At 48.9% G+C, this 23,761-nt stretch overlaps 38 non-coding genes and 1 pseudogene across 38 annotated transcripts; all 39 read right to left on the minus strand.

Moving 5' to 3' along the window:
* Window positions 1–1,787: 1,787 nt before the first annotated feature.
* On the minus strand, window positions 1,788–1,861 carry TRNAN-AUU (transfer RNA asparagine (anticodon AUU)). The gene has a single exon. It is a non-coding gene; the product is annotated as a tRNA-Asn (tRNA).
* A 370-nt stretch (window positions 1,862–2,231) lies between these two features.
* On the minus strand, window positions 2,232–2,394 carry LOC135020987 (U1 spliceosomal RNA). The gene has a single exon (XR_010218320.1). It is a non-coding gene; the product is annotated as a U1 spliceosomal RNA (small nuclear RNA).
* Window positions 2,395–2,546: 152 nt separating this feature from the next.
* LOC135021021 (U1 spliceosomal RNA) lies at window positions 2,547–2,710 on the minus strand. Its single transcript, XR_010218350.1, has one exon. It is a non-coding gene; the product is annotated as a U1 spliceosomal RNA (small nuclear RNA).
* A 671-nt stretch (window positions 2,711–3,381) lies between these two features.
* On the minus strand, window positions 3,382–3,544 carry LOC135020991 (U1 spliceosomal RNA). Its single transcript, XR_010218324.1, has one exon. It is a non-coding gene; the product is annotated as a U1 spliceosomal RNA (small nuclear RNA).
* A 152-nt stretch (window positions 3,545–3,696) lies between these two features.
* Window positions 3,697–3,860, minus strand: LOC135020964 (U1 spliceosomal RNA). The gene has a single exon (XR_010218297.1). It is a non-coding gene; the product is annotated as a U1 spliceosomal RNA (small nuclear RNA).
* Window positions 3,861–4,531: 671 nt separating this feature from the next.
* LOC135020981 (U1 spliceosomal RNA) lies at window positions 4,532–4,694 on the minus strand. The gene has a single exon (XR_010218314.1). It is a non-coding gene; the product is annotated as a U1 spliceosomal RNA (small nuclear RNA).
* A 152-nt stretch (window positions 4,695–4,846) lies between these two features.
* Window positions 4,847–5,010, minus strand: LOC135021022 (U1 spliceosomal RNA). The gene has a single exon (XR_010218351.1). It is a non-coding gene; the product is annotated as a U1 spliceosomal RNA (small nuclear RNA).
* A 671-nt stretch (window positions 5,011–5,681) lies between these two features.
* Window positions 5,682–5,844, minus strand: LOC135020997 (U1 spliceosomal RNA). Its single transcript, XR_010218330.1, has one exon. It is a non-coding gene; the product is annotated as a U1 spliceosomal RNA (small nuclear RNA).
* Window positions 5,845–5,996: 152 nt separating this feature from the next.
* Window positions 5,997–6,160, minus strand: LOC135021027 (U1 spliceosomal RNA). Its single transcript, XR_010218356.1, has one exon. It is a non-coding gene; the product is annotated as a U1 spliceosomal RNA (small nuclear RNA).
* A 671-nt stretch (window positions 6,161–6,831) lies between these two features.
* LOC135021009 (U1 spliceosomal RNA) lies at window positions 6,832–6,994 on the minus strand. Its single transcript, XR_010218339.1, has one exon. It is a non-coding gene; the product is annotated as a U1 spliceosomal RNA (small nuclear RNA).
* A 152-nt stretch (window positions 6,995–7,146) lies between these two features.
* On the minus strand, window positions 7,147–7,310 carry LOC135021016 (U1 spliceosomal RNA). Its single transcript, XR_010218345.1, has one exon. It is a non-coding gene; the product is annotated as a U1 spliceosomal RNA (small nuclear RNA).
* A 673-nt stretch (window positions 7,311–7,983) lies between these two features.
* Window positions 7,984–8,146, minus strand: LOC135020986 (U1 spliceosomal RNA). The gene has a single exon (XR_010218319.1). It is a non-coding gene; the product is annotated as a U1 spliceosomal RNA (small nuclear RNA).
* A 152-nt stretch (window positions 8,147–8,298) lies between these two features.
* Window positions 8,299–8,462, minus strand: LOC135020962 (U1 spliceosomal RNA). The gene has a single exon (XR_010218295.1). It is a non-coding gene; the product is annotated as a U1 spliceosomal RNA (small nuclear RNA).
* Window positions 8,463–9,133: 671 nt separating this feature from the next.
* On the minus strand, window positions 9,134–9,296 carry LOC135020992 (U1 spliceosomal RNA). The gene has a single exon (XR_010218325.1). It is a non-coding gene; the product is annotated as a U1 spliceosomal RNA (small nuclear RNA).
* Window positions 9,297–9,448: 152 nt separating this feature from the next.
* Window positions 9,449–9,612, minus strand: LOC135020968 (U1 spliceosomal RNA). Its single transcript, XR_010218301.1, has one exon. It is a non-coding gene; the product is annotated as a U1 spliceosomal RNA (small nuclear RNA).
* A 671-nt stretch (window positions 9,613–10,283) lies between these two features.
* On the minus strand, window positions 10,284–10,446 carry LOC135020978 (U1 spliceosomal RNA). Its single transcript, XR_010218311.1, has one exon. It is a non-coding gene; the product is annotated as a U1 spliceosomal RNA (small nuclear RNA).
* Window positions 10,447–10,598: 152 nt separating this feature from the next.
* On the minus strand, window positions 10,599–10,762 carry LOC135021023 (U1 spliceosomal RNA). Its single transcript, XR_010218352.1, has one exon. It is a non-coding gene; the product is annotated as a U1 spliceosomal RNA (small nuclear RNA).
* A 671-nt stretch (window positions 10,763–11,433) lies between these two features.
* Window positions 11,434–11,596, minus strand: LOC135020998 (U1 spliceosomal RNA). Its single transcript, XR_010218331.1, has one exon. It is a non-coding gene; the product is annotated as a U1 spliceosomal RNA (small nuclear RNA).
* Window positions 11,597–11,748: 152 nt separating this feature from the next.
* LOC135021028 (U1 spliceosomal RNA) lies at window positions 11,749–11,912 on the minus strand. Its single transcript, XR_010218357.1, has one exon. It is a non-coding gene; the product is annotated as a U1 spliceosomal RNA (small nuclear RNA).
* Window positions 11,913–12,583: 671 nt separating this feature from the next.
* LOC135021010 (U1 spliceosomal RNA) lies at window positions 12,584–12,746 on the minus strand. The gene has a single exon (XR_010218340.1). It is a non-coding gene; the product is annotated as a U1 spliceosomal RNA (small nuclear RNA).
* A 152-nt stretch (window positions 12,747–12,898) lies between these two features.
* LOC135020969 (U1 spliceosomal RNA) lies at window positions 12,899–13,062 on the minus strand. Its single transcript, XR_010218302.1, has one exon. It is a non-coding gene; the product is annotated as a U1 spliceosomal RNA (small nuclear RNA).
* A 673-nt stretch (window positions 13,063–13,735) lies between these two features.
* Window positions 13,736–13,898, minus strand: LOC135021002 (U1 spliceosomal RNA). Its single transcript, XR_010218334.1, has one exon. It is a non-coding gene; the product is annotated as a U1 spliceosomal RNA (small nuclear RNA).
* A 152-nt stretch (window positions 13,899–14,050) lies between these two features.
* On the minus strand, window positions 14,051–14,214 carry LOC135020959 (U1 spliceosomal RNA). Its single transcript, XR_010218292.1, has one exon. It is a non-coding gene; the product is annotated as a U1 spliceosomal RNA (small nuclear RNA).
* Window positions 14,215–14,885: 671 nt separating this feature from the next.
* Window positions 14,886–15,048, minus strand: LOC135020979 (U1 spliceosomal RNA). The gene has a single exon (XR_010218312.1). It is a non-coding gene; the product is annotated as a U1 spliceosomal RNA (small nuclear RNA).
* A 152-nt stretch (window positions 15,049–15,200) lies between these two features.
* On the minus strand, window positions 15,201–15,364 carry LOC135020971 (U1 spliceosomal RNA). Its single transcript, XR_010218304.1, has one exon. It is a non-coding gene; the product is annotated as a U1 spliceosomal RNA (small nuclear RNA).
* A 671-nt stretch (window positions 15,365–16,035) lies between these two features.
* LOC135020999 (U1 spliceosomal RNA) lies at window positions 16,036–16,198 on the minus strand. Its single transcript, XR_010218332.1, has one exon. It is a non-coding gene; the product is annotated as a U1 spliceosomal RNA (small nuclear RNA).
* Window positions 16,199–16,350: 152 nt separating this feature from the next.
* LOC135021029 (U1 spliceosomal RNA) lies at window positions 16,351–16,514 on the minus strand. Its single transcript, XR_010218358.1, has one exon. It is a non-coding gene; the product is annotated as a U1 spliceosomal RNA (small nuclear RNA).
* Window positions 16,515–17,185: 671 nt separating this feature from the next.
* On the minus strand, window positions 17,186–17,348 carry LOC135021011 (U1 spliceosomal RNA). Its single transcript, XR_010218341.1, has one exon. It is a non-coding gene; the product is annotated as a U1 spliceosomal RNA (small nuclear RNA).
* Window positions 17,349–17,500: 152 nt separating this feature from the next.
* On the minus strand, window positions 17,501–17,664 carry LOC135020970 (U1 spliceosomal RNA). Its single transcript, XR_010218303.1, has one exon. It is a non-coding gene; the product is annotated as a U1 spliceosomal RNA (small nuclear RNA).
* A 673-nt stretch (window positions 17,665–18,337) lies between these two features.
* LOC135021003 (U1 spliceosomal RNA) lies at window positions 18,338–18,500 on the minus strand. The gene has a single exon (XR_010218335.1). It is a non-coding gene; the product is annotated as a U1 spliceosomal RNA (small nuclear RNA).
* Window positions 18,501–18,652: 152 nt separating this feature from the next.
* Window positions 18,653–18,816, minus strand: LOC135020963 (U1 spliceosomal RNA). Its single transcript, XR_010218296.1, has one exon. It is a non-coding gene; the product is annotated as a U1 spliceosomal RNA (small nuclear RNA).
* Window positions 18,817–19,508: 692 nt separating this feature from the next.
* On the minus strand, window positions 19,509–19,650 carry LOC135021005 (U1 spliceosomal RNA; annotated as a pseudogene).
* A 152-nt stretch (window positions 19,651–19,802) lies between these two features.
* On the minus strand, window positions 19,803–19,966 carry LOC135020973 (U1 spliceosomal RNA). The gene has a single exon (XR_010218306.1). It is a non-coding gene; the product is annotated as a U1 spliceosomal RNA (small nuclear RNA).
* A 671-nt stretch (window positions 19,967–20,637) lies between these two features.
* On the minus strand, window positions 20,638–20,800 carry LOC135020975 (U1 spliceosomal RNA). The gene has a single exon (XR_010218308.1). It is a non-coding gene; the product is annotated as a U1 spliceosomal RNA (small nuclear RNA).
* Window positions 20,801–20,952: 152 nt separating this feature from the next.
* Window positions 20,953–21,116, minus strand: LOC135020961 (U1 spliceosomal RNA). Its single transcript, XR_010218294.1, has one exon. It is a non-coding gene; the product is annotated as a U1 spliceosomal RNA (small nuclear RNA).
* A 671-nt stretch (window positions 21,117–21,787) lies between these two features.
* LOC135021001 (U1 spliceosomal RNA) lies at window positions 21,788–21,950 on the minus strand. Its single transcript, XR_010218333.1, has one exon. It is a non-coding gene; the product is annotated as a U1 spliceosomal RNA (small nuclear RNA).
* Window positions 21,951–22,102: 152 nt separating this feature from the next.
* On the minus strand, window positions 22,103–22,266 carry LOC135020960 (U1 spliceosomal RNA). The gene has a single exon (XR_010218293.1). It is a non-coding gene; the product is annotated as a U1 spliceosomal RNA (small nuclear RNA).
* Window positions 22,267–22,912: 646 nt separating this feature from the next.
* On the minus strand, window positions 22,913–23,075 carry LOC135020995 (U1 spliceosomal RNA). The gene has a single exon (XR_010218328.1). It is a non-coding gene; the product is annotated as a U1 spliceosomal RNA (small nuclear RNA).
* Window positions 23,076–23,227: 152 nt separating this feature from the next.
* Window positions 23,228–23,391, minus strand: LOC135020956 (U1 spliceosomal RNA). Its single transcript, XR_010218289.1, has one exon. It is a non-coding gene; the product is annotated as a U1 spliceosomal RNA (small nuclear RNA).
* Between the last annotated feature and the right edge of the window lie 370 nt (window positions 23,392–23,761).

A 23,761-nucleotide genomic window follows, 5' to 3' on the forward strand; every position in this document is an offset into this window, starting at 1 on the left:
ATACAAAATGTACAAGTGATATATTAAAATCATCTTTCCAGCTTGAATTTCAATGATGCATTGGGGCAACGATTTTGTGAGAAACATCTTCACCCTTAAATAAAGATTTTCTTAATTCCTTACCTGTGTGCTAATTAGATATCACCTTGTTTTCACATTAAACAGACTTCCACATGAGAAAGCAGCAAGGATGCAGTGGCGTTAATGTTTCCTGGTGTCAACCTGTATTATTTCAGTAGACATTGAAATGAGGATGCATCTTGCTGCCTTTCCAATGAAGCAAGTTTAATTTAGTAATAGGTGAAAAACCATCCCTACAAAGGTGTTAATCAGAGACTTGGCTTTGTGGACACTTTTCAGAGAACAAATTTGTTAGCATAAAAATAAACCAGAAAATGAAGAGCTGTTTAATCACTCAATTGTATTTTTTTGCCAGCATATTTTTTTTATCTGCAACCCACTGCTAAATTGTGCTTCCTAGCTGTTTTTTATAAAATCACTGAATCAAATCTAACTCTGATTACATCAGAGAAGGCAAGGTACCCTACACAATAAGAGGGGGTTTGAAATTTTGACTTGTCTACTTAAATATCACCAAAATCTGATCACAAGGTCAATTACATTCCTGGGTGGGATTGAACCACCAACCTTTTGGTTAACAGCCTTACACACTAACCAATTGCACCACAGAGACACTTTGCAAAAGTACATACTGACAAAGGCTAATAAGCATTAATCTAGAACGTTTCCTAGAAAAACTTTAAAAAGTCAATAATCTGGAGAGTTTTTGTAAGATGTTTCTTCCATCAACCAACGAAGAAACACATTGGTACTTTCCCATGATGAGTGAGTGCTTCAGGATCTCTTGCACTTACATGTGCAGCAGAGTACTGCAATGGAAGCATGCTGGGCCCATAACCCAGAGGTAGGCAGATTGAAACTATCCTTTGCTATATGCATTTTTTTTTGTTAATTAAAGTAATCCAAAACTGGGATTGATATTTTTGCTCTTTTATTTTTACTTAAAGTACAATAACTTTTACCATTTTAATTTGTTTTAATAGTATATTGACAGTATTGTTTTCTTTCAAAAATCCACTTAATTTTCTTTACCCTATTATTAAAATGGTAATTGACAAAAACAAACTACATTGTCACCAGAAGAGCAATACAAAATGTACAAGTGATATATTAAAATCATCTTTCCAGCTTGAATTTCAATGATGCATTGGGGCAACGATTTTGTGAGAAACATCTTCACCCTTAAATAAAGATTTTCTTAATTCCTTACCTGTGTGCTAATTAGATATCACCTTGTTTTCACATTAAACAGACTTCCACATGAGAAAGCAGCAAGGATGCAGTGGCGTTAATGTTTCCTGGTGTCAACCTGTATAATTTCAGTAGACATTGAAATGAGGATGCATCTTGCTGCCTTTCCAATGAAGCAAGTTTAATTTAGTAATAGGTGAAAAACCATCCTTACAAAGGTGTTAATCAGAGACTTGGCTTTGTGGACACTTTTCAGAGAACAAATTTGTTAGCATAAAAATAAAGCCAGAAAATGAAGAGCTGTTAAATCACTCAATTGGATTTTTCAGCCAGCATATTTTTTTTCTCTGCAACCTACTGCTAAATTGTGCTTCCTAGCTGTTTTTATAAAATCACTGAATCAAATCTAACTCTGATTACATCAGGGAAGGCCAGGTACCCACACCATAACCGGGGGTTTGAAATTTTGACTTGTCTACTTAAATATCACCAAAATCTGATCACAAGGTCAATTACATCCCTGGGTGGGATTGAACCACCAACCTTTTGGTTAATAGCCAAACACACTAACCGATTGCGCCACAGAGACACTTTGCAAAAAGTTCATACTGACAAAGGCTAATAAGCATTCATCTAGAACGTTTCCTAGAAAAACTTTAAAAAGTCAATAATCTGGAGAGTTTTTGTAAGATGTTTCTTCCATCAATCAACGAAGAACATTCAAGCTGATTTCTTGCAGCAGCTGGGCACTGTAACAGCTCCAGAGCTGCTCTGTAAGGCAACTAAAAGGGTGTGGGCCTTGCAGCACTACCTGTAGTTCGCATTGTGCGTTGGAAGGCACAAAGTAAGCAGACGGGAGAAGTCAGGATAGTGCGCAAGGGCATAGAAAGGAGCGGCTCAAGAAAAGAGAAGTGGAAACAGACAGCAAACTAGGCTGGAGAGAGACCTGAGACAAAGAGATCTGAATTATACGAGAGCCGACCAGGGGAAACACAAATTATGCAGTCGAGTTTCCCACATTTGGGGAAATCGCTGGAGCAGCACACACAGAGTGCAATGGGTGAGCCTTGTCCTGGGAGAAGCACCTTCATGATCATAGTATCTCACCTGGCAGGTAAGTAGGAGTTGGGCAAGAGCTGAGGAGGGTCGCTGCTCGGGCACCCCCCTGTCAAGTGAAGGAGATCCAACTGAGGCAGCACAAGAGAACTCTCGAAAGAAGAACAAGGCTAGAGGAAGATCTGAGACACAGAAATCTGGCTTTTACCAGAGCTGACCAGAGGAAAGCACAAACACAGTCCCCCACTACCACAAATAATGCAGTCGAGTTTCCCACATTTGGGGAAATCACAGGGGTCAGCATACCCAGAATGCAATGAATGAACCTCACCCTGGGAGAACAATCTTCATGACCATGGTATCTCCTATGCAAAATAAGTATGATTTGGGATAGGGCTGGGGAGGGCCGCTGCTCAGGCACATCTCTGTCAAGTAAAGGAGATTCAACTGAGGCAGCACAAGGGAACTCTCATCTGGGGACAACAACTGCAGGGAGAACACATATTTTCAGATGAACATGGGAGGGCAGAAGGCTGCCTAATACTGAAGCACCCCCAAACAACAAACCAAATGCAACAACTAGTACAAGCATTCCTGGGGGAAGGCCTGCAGCAGATGGATTTGCATATGGTGATGTCATCCAAGCAGTGGGTCAAAGTTGGCTTCAACCCTCGTCTGCATATGAAAAGAGAAAAGGGGCGTGCAGGGCATGGCGGCCTTTTGCGGCGCTTGGATGACCCCTAGTTCGCATTAAACACCTCCACCCTACTTCGGTGTGGGGCTCATGTTGGCTATGCCCCAGCCCATGAAGCATTCAAGCTGATTACTTGCAGCAGCTGGGCACTGTAATAGCTCCAGAGCTGCTCTGTAAGGCAAGTAAAAGGGTGTGGGCCCTGCAGCACTACCTGTAGTTCGCATTGTGCATTGGAAGGCACAAAGTAAGCAGATGGGAGAAGTCAAGATAATGCGCAAGGGCATAGAAGGGAGCGGCTCAAGAAAAGAGAAGTTTAAACAGACAGCAAACTAGGCTGGAGAGAGACCTGAGACAAACAGATCTGAATTATACGAGAGCTGACCAGGGGAAACACAAATTATGCAGTCAAGTTTCCCACATTTGGGGAAATCGCAGGAGCAGCACACCCAGAGTGCAATGGGTGAGCCTTGCCCTGGGAGAAGCACCTTCATGATCATAGTATCTCACTTGGCAGGTAAGTAGGAGTTGGGCTTGAGCTGGGGAGGGTTGATGCTAGGGCACCCCCCTGTCAAGTGAAGGAGATCCAACTGAGGCAGCACAAGGGAACTCTCGAAAGAAGAACAAGGCTAGAGGAAGATCTGAGACAAATAAATCTGACTTTTACCAGAGCTGACCAGAGGAAAGCACAAACACAGTCCCCCACTACCACAAATAATGCAGTCGAGTTTTCCACATTTGGGGAAATCATAGGAGTCAGCATACCCAGAATGCAATGAATGAACCTCACCCTGGGAGAACAATCTTCATGACCATGGTATCTCCTATGCAAAATAAGTATGATTTGGGATAGAGCTGGGGAGGGCCGCTGCTCAGGCACATCTCTGTCAAGTAAAGGAGATTCAACTGAGGCAGCACAAGGGAACTCTCATCTGGGGACAACAACTGCTGGGAGAACACATATTTTCAGATGAACATGGGAGGGCAGAAGGCTGCCTAATACTGAAGCACCCCCAAACAACAAACCAAATGCAACAACTAGTACAAGCATTCCTGGGGGAAGGCCTACAGCAGATGGATTTGCATATGGTGATGTCATCCAAGCAGTGGGTCAAAGTTGGCTTCAACCCTCGTCTGCATATGAAAAGAAAAAAGGGATGTGCAGGGCATGGCGTCCTTTTGTGGCGCTTGGATGACCCCTAATTCACATTAAACATCTCCACCCTCCTTCGGTGTGGGGCTCATGTTGGCTATGCCCCAGCCCCTGAAGCATTCAAGATGATTTCTTGCAGCAGCTGGGCACTGTAACAGCTCCAGAGCTGTTCTGTAAAGCATGTAAAAGGGTGTGGGCCCTGCAGCACTACCTGTAGTATGCATTGTGCGTTGGAAGGCACAAAGTAAGCAGACGGGAGAGGTCAGGATAGTGCGCAAGGGCATAGAAGGGAGCGGCTCAAGAAAAGAGAAGTGGAAACAGACAGCAAACTAGGCTGGAGAAAGACCTGAGACAAAGAGATCTGAATTATACGAGAGCCGACCAGAGGAAACACAAATTATGCAGTCAAGTTTCCCACATTTGGGGAAATCGCAGGAGCGGCACACCCAGAGTGCAATGGGTGAGCCTTGCCCTGGGAGAAGCACCTTCCTGATCATAGTATCTCACCTGGCAGGTAAATAGGAGTTGGGCTAGAGCTGGGAAGGGTCGCTGCTCGGGCACCCCCCTGTCAAGTGAAGGAGATCCAACTGAGGCAGCACAAGGGAACTCTCGAAAGAAGAACAAGGCTAGAGGAAGATCTGAGACAAAGAAATCTGACTTTTACCAGAGCTGAGCAGAGGAAAGCACAAACACAGTCCCCCACTACCACAAATAATGCAGTCGAGTTTCCCACATTTGGGGAAATCACAGGGGTCAGCATACCCAGAATGCAATGAATGAACCTCACCCTGGGAGAACAATCTTCATGACCATGGTATCTCCTATGCAAAATAAGTATGATTTGGGATAGGGCTGGGGAGGGCCGCTGCTCAGGCACATCTCTGTCAAGTAAAGGAGATTCAACTGAGGCAGCACAAGGGAACTCTCATCTGGGGACAACAACTGCAGGGAGAACACATATTTTCAGATGAACATGGGAGGGCAAAAGGCTGCCTAATACTGAAGCACCCCCAAACAACAAACCAAATGCAACAACTAGTGCAAGCATTCCTGGGGGAAGGCCTGCAGCAGATTGATTTGCATATGGTAATGCCATCCAAGCAGTGGGTCAAAGTTGGCTTCAACCCTCGTCTGCATATGAAAAGAGAAAAGGGGCGTGCAGGGCATGGCGGCCTTTTGCGGCGCTTGGGTGACCCTTAGTTCGCATTAAACACCCCCACCCTCCTTCGGTGTGGGGCTCATGTTGGCAATGCCCCAGCCCCTGAAGCATTCAAGCTGATTTCTTGCAGCAGCTGGGCACTGTAACAGCTCCAGAGCTGCTCTGTGAGGCAAGTAAAAGGGTGTGGGCCCTGCAGCACTACCTGTAGTTTGCATTGTGTGTTGGAAGGCACAAAGTAAGCAGACGGGAGAAGTCAGGATAGTGCGCAAGGGCATAGAAGGGAGCGGCTCAAGAAAAGAGAAGTGGAAACAGACAGCAAACTAGGCTGGAGAGAGACCTGAGACAAAGAGATCTGAATTATACGAGAGCCGACCAGGGGAAACACAAATTATGCAGTCAAGTTTCCCACATTTGGGGAAATCACAGGGGCAGCACACCCAGAGTGCAATGGGTGAGCCTTGCCCTGGGAGAAGCACCTACATGATCATAGTATCTCACCTGGCAGGTAAGTAGGAGTTGGGCTAGAGCTGCGAAGGGTCGCTGCTCGGGTACCCCCCTGTCAAGTGAAGGAGATCCAACTGAGGCAGCACAAGGGAACTCTCGAAAGAGGAACAAGGCTAGAGGAAGATCTGAGACAAAGAAATCTGATTTTTACCAGAGTTGACCAGAAGAAAGCACAAACACAGTCCCCCACTACCACAAATAATGCAGTTGAGTTTCCCACATTTGGGGAAATCACAGGGGTCAGCATACCCAGAATGCAATGAATGAACCTCACCCTGGGAGAACAATCTTCATGACCATGGTATCTCCTATGCAAAATAAGTATGATTTGGGATAGGGCTGGGGAGGGCCGCTGCTCAGGCACATCTCTGTCAAGTAAAGGAGATTCAACTGAGGCAGCACAAGGGAACTCTCATCTGGGGACAACAACTGCAGGGAGAACACATATTTTCAGATGAACATGGGAGGGCAGAAGGCTGCCTAATACTGAAGCACCCCCAAACAACAAACCAAATGCAACAACTAGTGCAAGCATTCCTGGGGGAAGGCCTGCAGCAGATGGTTTTGCATATGGTGATGTCATCCAAGCAGTGGGTCAAAGTTGGCTTCAACCCTCGTCTGCATATGAAAAGAAAAAAGGGATGTGCAGGGCATGGCGTCCTTTTGTGGCGCTTGGATGACCCCTAATTCGCATTAAACATCTCCACCCTCCTTCGGTGTGGGGCTCATGTTGGCTATGCCCCAGCCCCTGAAGCATTCAAGATGATTTCTTGCAGCAGCTGGGCACTGTAACAGCTCCAGAGCTGCTCTGTAAAACATGTAAAAGGGTGTGGGCCCTGCAGCACTACCTGTAGTATGCATTGTGCGTTGGAAGGCACAAAGTAAGCAGACGGGAGAGGTCAGGATAGTGCGCAAGGGCATAGAAGGGAGCGGCTCAAGAAAAGAGAAGTGGAAACAGACAGCAAACTAGGCTGGAGAAAGACCTGAGACAAAGAGATCTGAATTATATGAGAGCCGACCAGAGGAAACACAAATTATGCCGTCAAGTGTCCCACATTTGGGGAAATCGCAGGAGCAGCACACCCAGAGTGCAATGGGTGAGCCTTGCCCTGGGAGAAGCACCTTCCTGATCATAGTATCTCACCTGGCAGGTAAATAGGAGTTGGGCTAGAGCTGGGGAGGGTCGCTGCTCGTGCACCCCCCTGTCAAGTGAAGGAGATCCAACTGAGGCAGCACAAGGGAACTCTCGAAAGAAGAACAAGGCTAGAGGAAGATCTGAGACAAAGAAATCTGACTTTTACCAGAGCTGACCAGAGGAAAGCACAAACACAGTCCCCCACTACCACAAATAATGCAGTTGAGTTTCCCACATTTGGGGAAATCACAGGGGTCAGCATACCCAGAATGCAATGAATGAACCTCACCCTGGGAGAACAATCTTCATGACCATGGTATCTCCTATGCAAAATAAGTATGATTTGGGATAGGGCTGGGGAGGGCCGCTGCTCAGGCACATCTCTGTCAAGTAAAGGAGATTCAACTGAGGCAGCACAAGGGAACTCTCATCTGGGGACAACAACTGCAGGGAGAACACATATTTTCAGATGAACATGGGAGGGCAGAAGGCTGCCTAATACTGAAGCACCCCCAAACAACAAACCAAATGCAACAACTAGTGCAAGCATTCCTGGGGGAAGGCCTGCAGCAGATTGATTTGCATATGGTAATGCCATCCAAGCAGTGGGTCAAAGTTGGCTTCAACCCTCGTCTGCATATCAAAAAAGAGAAAAGTGGCGTGCAGGGCATGGCGGCCTTTTGCGGCGCTTGGATGACCTCTAGTTCGCATTAAACACCTCCACCCTCCTTCGGTGTGGGGCTCATGTTGGCTATGCCCCAGCCCCTGAAGCATTCAAGCTGATTTCTTGCAGCAGCTGGGCACTGTAACAGCTCCAGAGCTGCTCTGTAAGGCAAGTAAAAGGGTGTGGGCCCTGCAGCACTACCTGTAGTTTGCATTGTGCATTGGAAGGCACAAAGTAAGCAGACGGGAGAAGTCAGGATAGTGCGCAAGGGCATAGAAGGGAGCGGCTCAAGAAAAGAGAAGTGGAAACAGACAGCAAACTATACTGGAGAGAGACCTGAGACAAAGAGATCTGAATTATACGAGAGCCGACCAGGGGAAACACAAATTATGCAGTCAAGTGTCCCACATTTGGGGAAATTGCAGGAGCAGCACACCCAGAGTGCAATGGGTGAGCCTTGCCCTGGGAGTAGCACCTTCATGATCATAGTATCTCACCTGGCAGGTAAGTAGGAGTTGGACTAGAGCTGGGGAGGGTCGCTGCTCGGGCACCCCCCTGTCAAGTGAAGGAGATCCAACTGAGGCAGCACAAGGGAACTCTTGAAAGAGGAACAAGGCTAGAGGAAGATCTGAGACAAAGAAATCTGACTTTTACCAGAGCTGACCAGAGGAAAGCACAAACACAGTACCCCACTACCACAAATAATGCAGTCGAGTTTCCCACATTTGGGGAAATCACAGGGGTCAGCATACCCAGAATGCAATGAATGAACCTCACCCTGGGAGAACAATCTTCATGACCATGGTATCTCCTATGCAAAATAAGTATGATTTGGGATAGGGCTGGTGAGGGCCGCTGCTCAGGCACATCTCTGTCAAGTAAAGGAGATTCAACTGAGGCAGCACAAGGGAACTCTCATCTGGGGACAACAACTGCAGGGAGAACACATATTTTCAGATGAACATGGGAGGGCAGAAGGCTGCCTAATACTGAAGCACCCCCAAACAACAAACCAAATGCAACAACTAGTACAAGCATTCCTCGGGGAAGGCCTGCAGCAGATGGATTTGCATATGGTGATGTCATCCAAGCAGTGGGTCAAAGTTGGCTTCAACCCTCGTCTGCATATGAAAAGAGAAAAGGGACGTGCAGGGCATGGCGGCCTTTTGCGGCGCTTGGATGACCCCTAGTTCGCATTAAACACCTCCACCCTACTTCGGTGTGGGGCTCATGTTGGCTATGCCCCAGCCCATGAAGCATTCAAGCTGATTACTTGCAGCAGCTGGGCACTGTAATAGCTCCAGAGCTGCTCTGTAAGGCAAGTAAAAGGGTGTGGGCCCTGCAGCACTACCTGTAGTTCGCATTGTGCATTGGAAGGCACAAAGTAAGCAGATGGGAGAAGTCAAGATAATGCGCAAGGGCATAGAAGGGAGCGGCTCAAGAAAAGAGAAGTTGAAACAGACAGCAAACTAGGCTGGAGAGAGACCTGAGACAAACAGATCTGAATTATACGAGAGCTGACCAGGGGAAACACAAATTATGCAGTCAAGTTTCCCACATTTGGGGAAATCGCAGGAGCAGCACACCCAGAGTGCAATGGGTGAGCCTTGCCCTGGGAGAAGCACCTTCATGATCATAGTATCTCACTTGGCAGGTAAGTAGGAGTTGGGCTTGAGCTGGGGAGGGTTGATGCTAGGGCACCCCCCTGTCAAGTGAAGGAGATCCAACTGAGGCAGCACAAGGGAACTCTCGAAAGAAGAACAAGGCTAGAGGAAGATCTGAGACAAATAAATCTGACTTTTACCAGAGCTGACCAGAGGAAAGCACAAACACAGTCCCCCACTACCACAAATAATGCAGTCGAGTTTCCCACATTTGGGGAAATCATAGGAGTCAGCATACCCAGAATGCAATGAATGAACCTCACCCTGGGAGAACAATCTTCATGACCATGGTATCTCCTATGCAAAATAAGTATGATTTGGGATAGAGCTGGGGAGGGCCGCTGCTCAGGCACATCTCTGTCAAGTAAAGGAGATTCAACTGAGGCAGCACAAGGGAACTCTCATCTGGGGACAACAACTGCTGGGAGAACACATATTTTCAGATGAACATGGGAGGGCAGAAGGCTGCCTAATACTGAAGCACCCCCAAACAACAAACCAAATGCAACAACTAGTACAAGCATTCCTGGGGGAAGGCCTACAGCAGATGGATTTGCATATGGTGATGTCATCCAAGCAGTGGGTCAAAGTTGGCTTCAACCCTCGTCTGCATATGAAAAGAAAAAAGGGATGTGCAGGGCATGGCGTCCTTTTGTGGCGCTTGGATGACCCCTAATTCACATTAAACATCTCCACCCTCCTTCGGTGTGGGGCTCATGTTGGCTATGCCCCAGCCCCTGAAGCATTCAAGATGATTTCTTGCAGCAGCTGGGCACTGTAACAGCTCCAGAGCTGTTCTGTAAAGCATGTAAAAGGGTGTGGGCCCTGCAGCACTACCTGTAGTATGCATTGTGCGTTGGAAGGCACAAAGTAAGCAGACGGGAGAGGTCAGGATAGTGCGCAAGGGCATAGAAGGGAGCGGCTCAAGAAAAGAGAAGTGGAAACAGACAGCAAACTAGGCTGGAGAAAGACCTGAGACAAAGAGATCTGAATTATACGAGAGCCGACCAGAGGAAACACAAATTATGCAGTCAAGTTTCCCACATTTGGGGAAATCGCAGGAGCGGCACACCCAGAGTGCAATGGGTGAGCCTTGCCCTGGGAGAAGCACCTTCCTGATCATAGTATCTCACCTGGCAGGTAAGTAGGAGTTGGGCTAGAGCTGGGGAGGGTCGCTGCTCGGGCACCCCCCTGTCAAGTGAAGGAGATCCAACTGAGGCAGCACAAGGGAACTCTCGAAAGAAGAACAAGGCTAGAGGAAGATCTGAGACAAAGAAATCTGACTTTTACCAGAGCTGAGCAGAGGAAAGCACAAACACAGTCCCCCACTACCACAAATAATGCAGTCGAGTTTCCCACATTTGGGGAAATCACAGGGGTCAGCATACCCAGAATGCAATGAATGAACCTCACCCTGGGAGAACAATCTTCATGACCATGGTATCTCCTATGCAAAATAAGTATGATTTGGGATAGGGCTGGGGAGGGCCGCTGCTCAGGCACATCTCTGTCAAGTAAAGGAGATTCAACTGAGGCAGCACAAGGGAACTCTCATCTGGGGACAACAACTGCAGGGAGAACACATATTTTCAGATGAACATGGGAGGGCAGAAGGCTGCCTAATACTGAAGCACCCCCAAACAACAAACCAAATGCAACAACTAGTGCAAGCATTCCTGGGGGAAGGCCTGCAGCAGATTGATTTGCATATGGTAATGCCATCCAAGCAGTGGGTCAAAGTTGGCTTCAACCCTCGTCTGCATATGAAAAGAGAAAAGGGGCGTGCAGGGCATGGCGGCCTTTTGCGGCGCTTGGGTGACCCTTAGTTCGCATTAAACACCCCCACCCTCCTTCGGTGTGGGGCTCATGTTGGCAATGTCCCAGCCCCTGAAGCATTCAAGCTGATTTCTTGCAGCAGCTGGGCACTGTAACAGCTCCAGAGCTGCTCTGTGAGGCAAGTAAAAGGGTGTGGGCCCTGCAGCACTACCTGTAGTTTGCATTGTGTGTTGGAAGGCACAAAGTAAGCAGACGGGAGAAGTCAGGATAGTGCGCAAGGGCATAGAAGGGAGCGGCTCAAGAAAAGAGAAGTGGAAACAGACAGCAAACTAGGCTGGAGAGAGACCTGAGACAAAGAGATCTGAATTATACGAGAGCCGACCAGGGGAAACACAAATTATGCAGTCAAGTTTCCCACATTTGGGGAAATCACAGGGGCAGCACACCCAGAGTGCAATGGGTGAGCCTTGCCCTGGGAGAAGCACCTACATGATCATAGTATCTCACCTGGCAGGTAAGTAGGAGTTGGGCTAGAGCTGCGAAGGGTCGCTGCTCGGGTACCCCCCTGTCAAGTGAAGGAGATCCAACTGAGGCAGCACAAGGGAACTCTCGAAAGAGGAACAAGGCTAGAGGAAGATCTGAGACAAAGAAATCTGATTTTTACCAGAGTTGACCAGAAGAAAGCACAAACACAGTCCCCCACTACCACAAATAATGCAGTTGAGTTTCCCACATTTGGGGAAATCACAGGGGTCAGCATACCCAGAATGCAATGAATGAACCTCACCCTGGGAGAACAATCTTCATGACCATGGTATCTCCTATGCAAAATAAGTATGATTTGGGATAGGGCTGGGGAGGGCCGCTGCTCAGGCACATCTCTGTCAAGTAAAGGAGATTCAACTGAGGCAGCACAAGGGAACTCTCATCTGGGGACAACAACTGCAGGGAGAACACATATTTTCAGATGAACATGGGAGGGCAGAAGGCTGCCTAATACTGAAGCACCCCCAAACAACAAACCAAATGCAACAACTAGTGCAAGCATTCCTGGGGGAAGGCCTGCAGCAGATGGTTTTGCATATGGTGATGTCATCCAAGCAGTGGGTCAAAGTTGGCTTCAACCCTCGTCTGCATATGAAAAGAAAAAAGGGATGTGCAGGGCATGGCGTCCTTTTGTGGCGCTTGGATGACCCCTAATTCGCATTAAACATCTCCACCCTCCTTCGGTGTGGGGCTCATGTTGGCTATGCCCCAGCCACTGAAGCATTCAAGATGATTTCTTGCAGCAGCTGGGCACTGTAACAGCTCCAGAGCTGCTCTGTAAAGCATGTAAAAGGGTGTGGGCCCTGCAGCACTACCTGTAGTATGCATTGTGCGTTGGAAGGCACAGAGTAAGCAGACGGGAGAGGTCAGGATAGTGCGCAAGGGCATAGAAGGGAGCGGCTCAAGAAAAGAGAAGTGGAAACAGACAGCAAACTAGGCTGGAGAAAGACCTGAGACAAAGAGATCTGAATTATATGAGAGCCGACCAGAGGAAACACAAATTATGCCGTCAAGTGTCCCACATTTGGGGAAATCGCAGGAGCAGCACACCCAGAGTGCAATGGGTGAGCCTTGCCCTGGGAGAAGCACCTTCCTGATCATAGTATCTCACCTGGCAGGTAAATAGGAGTTGGGCTAGAGCTGGGGAGGGTCGCTGCTCGTGCACCCCCCTGTCAAGTGAAGGAGATCCAACTGAGGCAGCACAAGGGAACTCTCGAAAGAAGAACAAGGCTAGAGGAAGATCTGAGACAAAGAAATCTGACTTTTACCAGAGCTGACCAGATGAAAGCACAAACACAGTCCCCCACTACCACAAATAATGCAGTTGAGTTTCCCACATTTGGGGAAATCACAGGGGTCAGCATACCCAGAATGCAATGAATGAACCTCACCCTGGGAGAACAATCTTCATGACCATGGTATCTCCTATGCAAAATAAGTATGATTTGGGATAGGGCTGGGGAGGGCCGCTGCTCAGGCACATCTCTGTCAAGTAAAGGAGATTCAACTGAGGCAGCACAAGGGAACTCTCATCTGGGGACAACAACTGCAGGGAGAACACATATTTTCAGATGAACATGGGAGGGCAGAAGGCTGCCTAATACTGAAGCACCCCCAAACAACAAACCAAATGCAACAACTAGTGCAAGCATTCCTGGGGGAAGGCCTGCAGCAGATTGATTTGCATATGGTAATGCCATCCAAGCAGTGGGTCAAAGTTGGCTTCAACCCTCGTCTGCATATCAAAAAAGAGAAAAGGGGCGTGCAGGGCATGGCGGCCTTTTGCGGCGCTTGGATGACCTCTAGTTCGCATTAAACACCTCCACCCTCCTTCGGTGTGGGGCTCATGTTGGCTATGCCCCAGCCCCTGAAGCATTCAAGCTGATTTCTTGCAGCAGCTGGGCACTGTAACAGCTCCAGAGCTGCTCTGTAAGGCAAGTAAAAGGGTGTGGGCCCTGCAGCACTACCTGTAGTTTGCATTGTGCATTGGAAGGCACAAAGTAAGCAGACGGGAGAAGTCAGGATAGTGCGCAAGGGCATAGAAGGGAGCGGCTCAAGAAAAGAGAAGTGGAAACAGACAGCAAACTATACTGGAGAGAGACCTGAGACAAAGAGATCTGAATTATACGAGAGCCGACCAGGGGAAACACAAATTATGCAGTCAAGTGTCCCACATTTGGGGAAATTGCAGGAGCAGCACACCCAGAGTGCAATGGGTGAGCCTTGCCCTGGGAGTAGCACCTTCATGATCATAGAATCTCACCTGGCAGGTAAGTAGGAGTTGGGCTAGAGCTGGGGAGGGTCGCTGCTCGGGCACCCCCCTGTCAAGTGAAGGAGATCCAACTGAGGCAGCACAAGGGAACTCTTGAAAGAGGAACAAGGCTAGAGGAAGATCTGAGACAAAGAAATCTGACTTTTACCAGAGCTGACCAGAGGAAAGCACAAACACAGTCCCCCACTACCACAAATAATGCAGTCGAGTTTCCCACATTTGGGGAAATCACAGGGGTCAGCATTCCCAGAATGCAATGAATGAACCTCACCCTGGGAGAACAATCTTCATGACCATGGTATCTCCTATGCAAAATAAGTATGATTTGGGATAGGGCTGGTGAGGGCCGCTGCTCAGGCACATCTCTGTCAAGTAAAGGAGATTCAACTGAGGCAGCACAAGGGAACTCTCATCTGGGGACAACAACTGCAGGGAGAACACATATTTTCAGATGAACATGGGAGGGCAGAAGGCTGCCTAATACTGAAGCACCCCCAAACAACAAACCAAATGCAACAACTAGTACAAGCATTCCTGGGGGAAGGCCTGCAGCAGATGGATTTGCATATGGTGATGTCATCCAAGCAGTGGGTCAAAGTTGGCTTCAACCCTCATCTGCATATGAAAAGAGAAAAGGGGCGTGCAGGGCATGGCGGCCTTTTGCGGCGCTTGGATGACCCCTAGTTCGCATTAAACACCTCCACCCTCATTCGGTGTGGGGCTCATGTTGGCTATGCCCCAGCCCCTGAAGCATTCAAGCTGATTTCTTGCAGCAGCTGGGCACTGTAACAGCTCCAGAGTTGCTCTGTAAGTCAAGTAAAAGGGTGTGGGCCCTGCAGCACTACCTGTAGTTCGCATTGTGCGTTGAAAGGCACAAAGTAAGCAGACGGGAGAAGTCAGGATAGTGCGCAAGGGCATAGAAGGGAGCGGCTCAAGAAAAGAGAAGTGGAAACAGACAGCAAACTAGGCTGGAGAAAGACCTGAGACAAAGAGATCTGAATTATACGAGAGCCGACCAGAGGAAACACAAATTATGCAGTCAAGTTTCCCACATTTGGGGAAATCGCAGGAGCGGCACACCCAGAGTGCAATGGGTGAGCCTTGCCCTGGGAGAAGCACCTTCCTGATCATAGTATCTCACCTGGCAGGTAAGTAGGAGTTGGGCTAGAGCTGGGGAGGGTCGCTGCTCGGGCACCCCCCTGTCAAGTGAAGGAGATCCAACTGAGGCAGCACAAGGGAACTCTCGAAAGAAGAACAAGGCTAGAGGAAGATCTGAGACAAAGAAATCTGACTTTTACCAGAGCTGAGCAGAGGAAAGCACAAACACAGTCCCCCACTACCACAAATAATGCAGTCGAGTTTCCCACATTTGGGGAAATCACAGGGGTCACCATACCCAGAATGCAATGAATGAACCTCACCCTGGGAGAACAATCTTCATGACCATGGTATCTCCTATGCAAAATAAGTATGATTTGGGATAGGGCTGGGGAGGGCCGCTGCTCAGGCACATCTCTGTCAAGTAAAGGAGATTCAACTGAGGCAGCACAAGGGAACTCTCATCTGGGGACAACAACTGCAGGGAGAACACATATTTTCAGATGAACATGGGAGGGCAGAAGGCTGCCTAATACTGAAGCACCCCCAAACAACAAACCAAATGCAACAACTAGTGCAAGCATTCCTGGGGGAAGGCCTGCAGCAGATTGATTTGCATATGGTAATGCCATCCAAGCAGTGGGTCAAAGTTGGCTTCAACCCTCGTCTGCATATGAAAAGAGAAAAGGGGCGTGCAGGGCATGGCGGCCTTTTGCGGCGCTTGGGTGACCCTTAGTTCGCATTAAACACCCCCACCCTCCTTCGGTGTGGGGCTCATGTTGGCAATGTCCCAGCCCCTGAAGCATTCAAGCTGATTTCTTGCAGCAGCTGGGCACTGTAACAGCTCCAGAGCTGCTCTGTGAGGCAAGTAAAAGGGTGTGGGCCCTGCAGCACTACCTGTAGTTTGCATTGTGTGTTGGAAGGCACAAAGTAAGCAGACGGGAGAAGTCAGGATAGTGCGCAAGGGCATAGAAGGGAGCGGCTCAAGAAAAGAGAAGTGGAAACAGACAGCAAACTAGGCTGGAGAGAGACCTGAGACAAAGAGATCTGAATTATACGAGAGCCGACCAGGGGAAACACAAATTATGCAGTCAAGTTTCCCACATTTGGGGAAATCACAGGGGCAGCACACCCAGAGTGCAATGGGTGAGCCTTGCCCTGGGAGAAGCACCTACATGATCATAGTATCTCACCTGGCAGGTAAGTAGGAGTTGGGCTAGAGCTGCGAAGGGTCGCTGCTCGGGTACCCCCCTGTCAAGTGAAGGAGATCCAACTGAGGCAGCACAAGGGAACTCTCGAAAGAGGAACAAGGCTAGAGGAAGATCTGAGACAAAGAAATCTGATTTTTACCAGAGTTGACCAGAAGAAAGCACAAACACAGTCCCCCACTACCACAAATAATGCAGTTGAGTTTCCCACATTTGGGGAAATCACAGGGGTCAGCATACCCAGAATGCAATGAATGAACCTCACCCTGGGAGAACAATCTTCATGACCATGGTATCTCCTATGCAAAATAAGTATGATTTGGGATAGGGCTGGGGAGGGCCGCTGCTCAGGCACATCTCTGTCAAGTAAAGGAGATTCAACTGAGGCAGCACAAGGGAACTCTCATCTGGGGACAACAACTGCAGGGAGAACACATATTTTCAGATGAACATGGGAGGGCAGAAGGCTGCCTAATACTGAAGCACCCCCAAACAACAAACCAAATGCAACAACTAGTGCAAGCATTCCTGGGGGAAGGCCTGCAGCAGATGGTTTTGCATATGGTGATGTCATCCAAGCAGTGGGTCAAAGTTGGCTTCAACCCTCGTCTGCATATGAAAAGAAAAAAGGGATGTGCAGGGCATGGCGTCCTTTTGTGGCGCTTGGATGACCCCTAATTCGCATTAAACATCTCCACCCTCCTTCGGTGTGGGGCTCATGTTGGCTATGCCCCAGCCACTGAAGCATTCAAGATGATTTCTTGCAGCAGCTGGGCACTGTAACAGCTCCAGAGCTGCTCTGTAAAGCATGTAAAAGGGTGTGGGCCCTGCAGCACTACCTGTAGTATGCATTGTGCGTTGGAAGGCACAGAGTAAGCAGACGGGAGAGGTCAGGATAGTGCGCAAGGGCATAGAAGGGAGCGGCTCAAGAAAAGAGAAGTGGAAACAGACAGCAAACTAGGCTGGAGAAAGACCTGAGACAAAGAGATCTGAATTATATGAGAGCCGACCAGAGGAAACACAAATTATGCCGTCAAGTGTCCCACATTTGGGGAAATCGCAGGAGCAGCACACCCAGAGTGCAATGGGTGAGCCTTGCCCTGGGAGAAGCACCTTCCTGATCATAGTATCTCACCTGGCAGGTAAATAGGAGTTGGGCTAGAGCTGGGGAGGGTCGCTGCTCGTGCACCCCCCTGTCAAGTGAAGGAGATCCAACTGAGGCAGCACAAGGGAACTCTCGAAAGAAGAACAAGGCTAGAGGAAGATCTGAGACAAAGAAATCTGACTTTTACCAGAGCTGACCAGATGAAAGCACAAACACAGTCCCCCACTACCACAAATAATGCAGTTGAGTTTCCCACATTTGGGGAAATCACAGGGGTCAGCATACCCAGAATGCAATGAATGAACCTCACCCTGGGAGAACAATCTTCATGACCATGGTATCTCCTATGCAAAATAAGTATGATTTGGGATAGGGCTGGGGAGGGCCGCTGCTCAGGCACATCTCTGTCAAGTAAAGGAGATTCAACTGAGGCAGCACAAGGGAACTCTCATCTGGGGACAACAACTGCAGGGAGAACACATATTTTCAGATGAACATGGGAGGGCAGAAGGCTGCCTAATACTGAAGCACCCCCAAACAACAAACCAAATGCAACAACTAGTGCAAGCATTCCTGGGGGAAGGCCTGCAGCAGATTGATTTGCATATGGTAATGCCATCCAAGCAGTGGGTCAAAGTTGGCTTCAACCCTCGTCTGCATATCAAAAAAGAGAAAAGGGGCGTGCAGGGCATGGCGGCCTTTTGCGGCGCTTGGATGACCTCTAGTTCGCATTAAACACCTCCACCCTCCTTCGGTGTGGGGCTCATGTTGGCTATGCCCCAGCCCCTGAAGCATTCAAGCTGATTTCTTGCAGCAGCTGGGCACTGTAACAGCTCCAGAGCTGCTCTGTAAGGCAAGTAAAAGGGTGTGGGCCCTGCAGCACTACCTGTAGTTTGCATTGTGCATTGGAAGGCACAAAGTAAGCAGACGGGAGAAGTCAGGATAGTGCGCAAGGGCATAGAAGGGAGCGGCTCAAGAAAAGAGAAGTGGAAACAGACAGCAAACTATACTGGAGAGAGACCTGAGACAAAGAGATCTGAATTATACGAGAGCCGACCAGGGGAAACACAAATTATGCAGTCAAGTGTCCCACATTTGGGGAAATTGCAGGAGCAGCACACCCAGAGTGCAATGGGTGAGCCTTGCCCTGGGAGTAGCACCTTCATGATCATAGAATCTCACCTGGCAGGTAAGTAGGAGTTGGGCTAGAGCTGGGGAGGGTCGCTGCTCGGGCACCCCCCTGTCAAGTGAAGGAGATCCAACTGAGGCAGCACAAGGGAACTCTTGAAAGAGGAACAAGGCTAGAGGAAGATCTGAGACAAAGAAATCTGACTTTTACCAGAGCTGACCAGAGGAAAGCACAAACACAGTCCCCCACTACCACAAATAATGCAGTCGAGTTTCCCACACTTGGGGAAATCACAGGGGTCAGCATTCCCAGAATGCAATGAATGAACCTCACCCTGGGAGAACAATCTTCATGACCATGGTATCTCCTATGCAAAATAAGTATGATTTGGGATAGGGCTGGTGAGGGCCGCTGCTCAGGCACATCTCTGTCAAGTAAAGGAGATTCAACTGAGGCAGCACAAGGGAACTCTCATCTGGGGACAACAACTGCAGGGAGAACACATATTTTCAGATGAACATGGGAGGGCAGAAGGCTGCCTAATACTGAAGCACCCCCAAACAACAAACCAAATGCAACAACTAGTACAAGCATTCCTGGGGGAAGGCCTGCAGCAGATGGATTTGCATATGGTGATGTCATCCAAGCAGTGGGTCAAAGTTGGCTTCAACCCTCATCTGCATATGAAAAGAGAAAAGGGGCGTGCAGGGCATGGCGGCCTTTTGCGGCGCTTGGATGACCCCTAGTTCGCATTAAACACCTCCACCCTCATTCGGTGTGGGGCTCATGTTGGCTATGCCCCAGCCCCTGAAGCATTCAAGCTGATTTCTTGCAGCAGCTGGGCACTGTAACAGCTCCAGAGTTGCTCTGTAAGTCAAGTAAAAGGGTGTGGGCCCTGCAGCACTACCTGTAGTTCGCATTGTGCGTTGGAAGGCACAAAGTAAGCAGACGGGAGAAGTCAGGATAGTGCGCAAGGGCATAGAAGGGAGCGGCTCAAGAAAAGAGAAGTGGAAACAGACAGCAAACTAGGCTGGAGAGAGACCTGAGACAAAGAGATCTGAATTATATGAGAGCCGACCAGGGGAAACACAAATTATGCAGTCAAGTTTCCCACATTTGGGGAAATCAAAGGGGCAGCACACCCAGAGTGCAATGGGTGAGCCTTGCCCTGGGAGAAGCACCTACATGATCATAGTATCTCACCTGGCAGGTAAGTAGGAGTTGGGCTAGAGCTGGGGAGGGTCGCTGCTCGGGCACCCCCCTGTCAAGTGAAGGAGATCCAACTGAGGCAGCACAAGGGAACTCTCGAAAGAAGAACAAGGCTAGAGGAAGATCTGAGACAAAGAAATCTGACTTTTACCAGAGCTGACCAGAGGAAAGCACAAACACAGTCCCCCACTACCACAAATAATGCAGTCGAGTTTCCCACATTTGGGGAAATCACAGGGGTCATCATACCCAGAATGCAATGAATGAACCTCACCCTGGGAGAACAATCTTCATGACCATGATATCTCCTATGCAAAATAAGTATGATTTGGGATAGGGCTGGGGAGGGCCGCTGCTCAGGCACATCTCTGTCAAGTAAAGGCGATTCAACTGAGGCAGCACAAGGGAACTCTCATCTGGGGACAACAACTGCAGGGAGAACACATATTTTCAGATGAACATGGGAGGGCAGAAGGCTGCCTAATACTGAAGCACCCCCAAACAACAAACCAAATGCAACAACTAGTGCAAGCATTCCTGGGGGAAGGCCTGCAGCAGATGGATTTGCATATGGTGATGTCATCCAAGCAGTGGGTCAAAGTTGGCTTCAACCCTCGTCTGCATATGAAAAGAAAAAAGGGATGTGCAGGGCATGGCGTCCTTTTGTGGCGCTTGGATGACCCTTAATTCGCATTAAACATCTCCACCCTCCTTCGGTGTGGGGCTCATGTTGGCTATGCCCCAGCCCGTGAAGCATTCAAGATGATTTCTTGCAGCAGCTGGGCACTGTAACAGCTCCAGAGCTGTTCTGTAAAGCATGTAAAAGGGTGTGGGCCCTGCAGCACTACCTGTAGTATGCATTGTGCGTTGGAAGGCACAAAGTAAGCAGACGGGAGAGGTCAGGATAGTGCGCAAGGGCATAGAAGGGAGCGGCTCAAGAAAAGAGAAGTGGAAACAGACAGCAAACTAGGCTGGAGAAAGACCTGAGACAAAGAGATCTGAATTATACGAGAGCCGACCAGAGGAAACACAAATTATGCAGTCAAGTTTCCCACATTTGGGGAAATCGCAGGAGCAGCACACCCAGAGTGCAATGGGTGAGCCTTGCCTTGGGAGAAGCACCTTCCTGATCATAGTATCTCACCTGGCAGGTAAGTAGGAGTTGGGCTAGAGCTGGGGAGGGTCGCTGCTCGGGCACCCCCCTGTCAAGTGAAGGAGATCCAACTGAGGCAGCACAAGGGAACTCTCGAAAGAAGAACAAGGCTAGAGGAAGATCTGAGACAAAGAAATCTGACTTTTACCAGAGCTGAGCAGAGGAAAGCACAAACACAGTCCCCCACTACCACAAATAATGCAGTCAAGTTTCCCACATTTGGGGAAATCACAGGGGTCAGCATACCCAGAATGCAATGAATGAACCTCACCCTGGGAGAACAATCTTCATGACCATGGTATCTCCTATGCAAAATAAGTATGATTTGGGATAGGGCTGGGGAGGGCCGCTGCTCAGGCACATCTCTGTCAAGTAAAGGAGATTCAACTGAGGCAGCACAAGGGAACTCTCATCTGGGGACAACAACTGCAGGGAGAACACATATTTTCAGATGAACATGGGAGGGCAGAAGGCTGCCTAATACTGAAGCACCCCCAAACAACAAACCAAATGCAACAACTAGTGCAAGCATTCCTGGGGGAAGGCCTGCAGCAGATTGATTTGCATATGGTAATGCCATCCAAGCAGTGGGTCAAAGTTGGCTTTAACCCTCGTCTGCATATGAAAAGAGAAAAGGGGCGTGCAGGGCATGGCGGCCTTTTGCGGCGCTTGGGTCACCCTTAGTTCGCATTAAACACCCCCACCCTCCTTCGGTGTGGGGCTCATGTTGGCAATGCCCCAGCCCCTGAAGCATTCAAGCTGATTTCTTGCAGCAGCTGGGTACTGTAACAGCTCCAGAGCTGCTCTGTGAGGCAAGTAAAAGGGTGTGGGCCCTGCAGCACTACCTGTAGTTTGCATTGTGTGTTGGAAGGCACAAAGTAAACAGACGGGAGAAGTCAGGATAGTGCGCAAGGGCATAGAAGGGAGCGGCTCAAGAAAAGAGAAGTGGAAACAGACAGCAAACTAGGCTGGAGAGAGACCTGAGACAAAGAGATCTGAATTATACGAGAGACGACCAGGGGAAACACAAATTATGCAGTCAAGTTTCCCACATTTGGGGAAATCACAGGGGCAGCACACCCAGAGTGCAATGGGTGAGCCTTGCCCTGGGAGAAGCACCTACATGATCATAGTATCTCACCTGGCAGGTAAGTAGGAGTTGGGCTAGAGCTGGGGAGGGTCGCTGCTCGGGTACCCCCCTGTCAAGTGAAGGAGATCCAACTGAGGCAGCACAAGGGAACTCTCGAAAGAGGAACAAGGCTAGAGGAAGATCTGAGACAAAGAAATCTGATTTTTACCAGAGTTGACCAGAAGAAAGCACAAACACAGTCCCCCACTACCACAAATAATGCAGTCGAGTTTCCCACATTTGGGGAAATCACAGGGGTCAGCATACCCAGAATGCAATGAATGAACCTCACCCTGGGAGAACAATCTTCATGACCATGGTATCTCCTATGCAAAATAAGTATGATTTGGGATAGGGCTGGGGAGGGCCGCTGCTCAGGCACATCTCTGTCAAGTAAAGGAGATTCAACTGAGGCAGCACAAGGGAACTCTCATCTGGGGACAACAACTGCAGGGAGAACACATATTTTCAGATGAACATGGGAGGGCAGAAGGCTGCCTAATACTGAAGCACCCCCAAACAACAAACCAAATGCAACAACTAGTGCAAGCATTCCTGGGGGAAGGCCTGCAGCAGATGGATTTGCATATGGTGATGTCATCCAAGCAGTGGGTCAAAGTTGGCTTCAACCCTCGTCTGCATATGAAAAGAAAAAAGGGATGTGCAGGGCATGGTGTCCTTTTGTGGCGCTTGGATGACCCCTCCTTCGGTGTGGGGCTCATGTTGGCTATGCCCCAGCCCCTGAAGCATTCAAGATGATTTCTTGCAGCAGCTGGGCACTGTAACAGCTCCAGAGTTGCTCTGTAAAGCATGTAAAAGGGTGTGGGCCCTGCAGCACTACCTGTAGTATGCATTGTGCGTTGGAAGGCACAAAGTAAGCAGACGGGAGAGGTCAGGATAGTGCGCAACTGCATAGAAGGGAGCGGCTCAAGAAAAGAGAAGTGGAAACAGACAGCAAACTAGGCTGGAGAAAGACCTGAGACAAAGAGATCTGAATTATATGAGAGCCGACCAGAGGAAACACAAATTATGCAGTCAAGTGTCCCACATTTGGGGAAATCGCAGGAGCAGCACACCCAGAGTGCAATGGGTGAGCCTTGCCCTGGGAGAAGCACCTTCCTGATCATAGTATCTCACCTGGCAGGTAAATAGGAGTTGGGCTAGAGCTGGGGAGGGTCGCTGCTCGTGCACCCCCCTGTCAAGTGAAGGAGATCCAACTGAGGCAGCACAAGGGAACTCTCGAAAGAAGAACAAGGCTAGAGGAAGATCTGAGACAAAGAAATCTGACTTTTACCAGAGCTGACCAGAGGAAAGCACAAACACAGTCCCCCACTACCACAAATAATGCAGTCGAGTTTCCCACATTTGGGGAAATCACAGGGGTCAGCATACCCAGAATGCAATGAATGAACCTCACCCTGGGAAAACAATCTTCATGACCATGGTATCTCCTATGCAAAATAAGTATGATTTGAGATAGGGCTGGGGAGGGCCGCTGCTCAGGCACATCTCTGTCAAGTAAAGGAGATTCAACTGAGGCAGCACAAGGGAACTCTCATCTGGGGACAACAACTGCAGGGAGAACACATATTTTCAGATGAACATGGGAGGGCAGAAGGCTGCCTAATACTGAAGCACCCCCAAACAACAAACCAAATGCAACAACTAGTGCAAGCATTCCTGGGGGAAGGCCTGCAGCAGATTGATTTGCATATGGTAATGCCATCCAAGCAGTGGGTCAAAGTTGGCTTCAACTCTCGTCTGCATATGAAAAGAGAAAAGGGGCGTGCAGGGCATGGCGGCCTTTTGCGGCGCTTGGATGACCCCTAGTTCGCATT

This window comes from Pseudophryne corroboree, unplaced genomic scaffold (assembly GCF_028390025.1).
Source record: "Pseudophryne corroboree isolate aPseCor3 unplaced genomic scaffold, aPseCor3.hap2 scaffold_364, whole genome shotgun sequence".
NCBI classification, from domain to species: Eukaryota; Metazoa; Chordata; class Amphibia; order Anura; family Myobatrachidae; genus Pseudophryne; species Pseudophryne corroboree.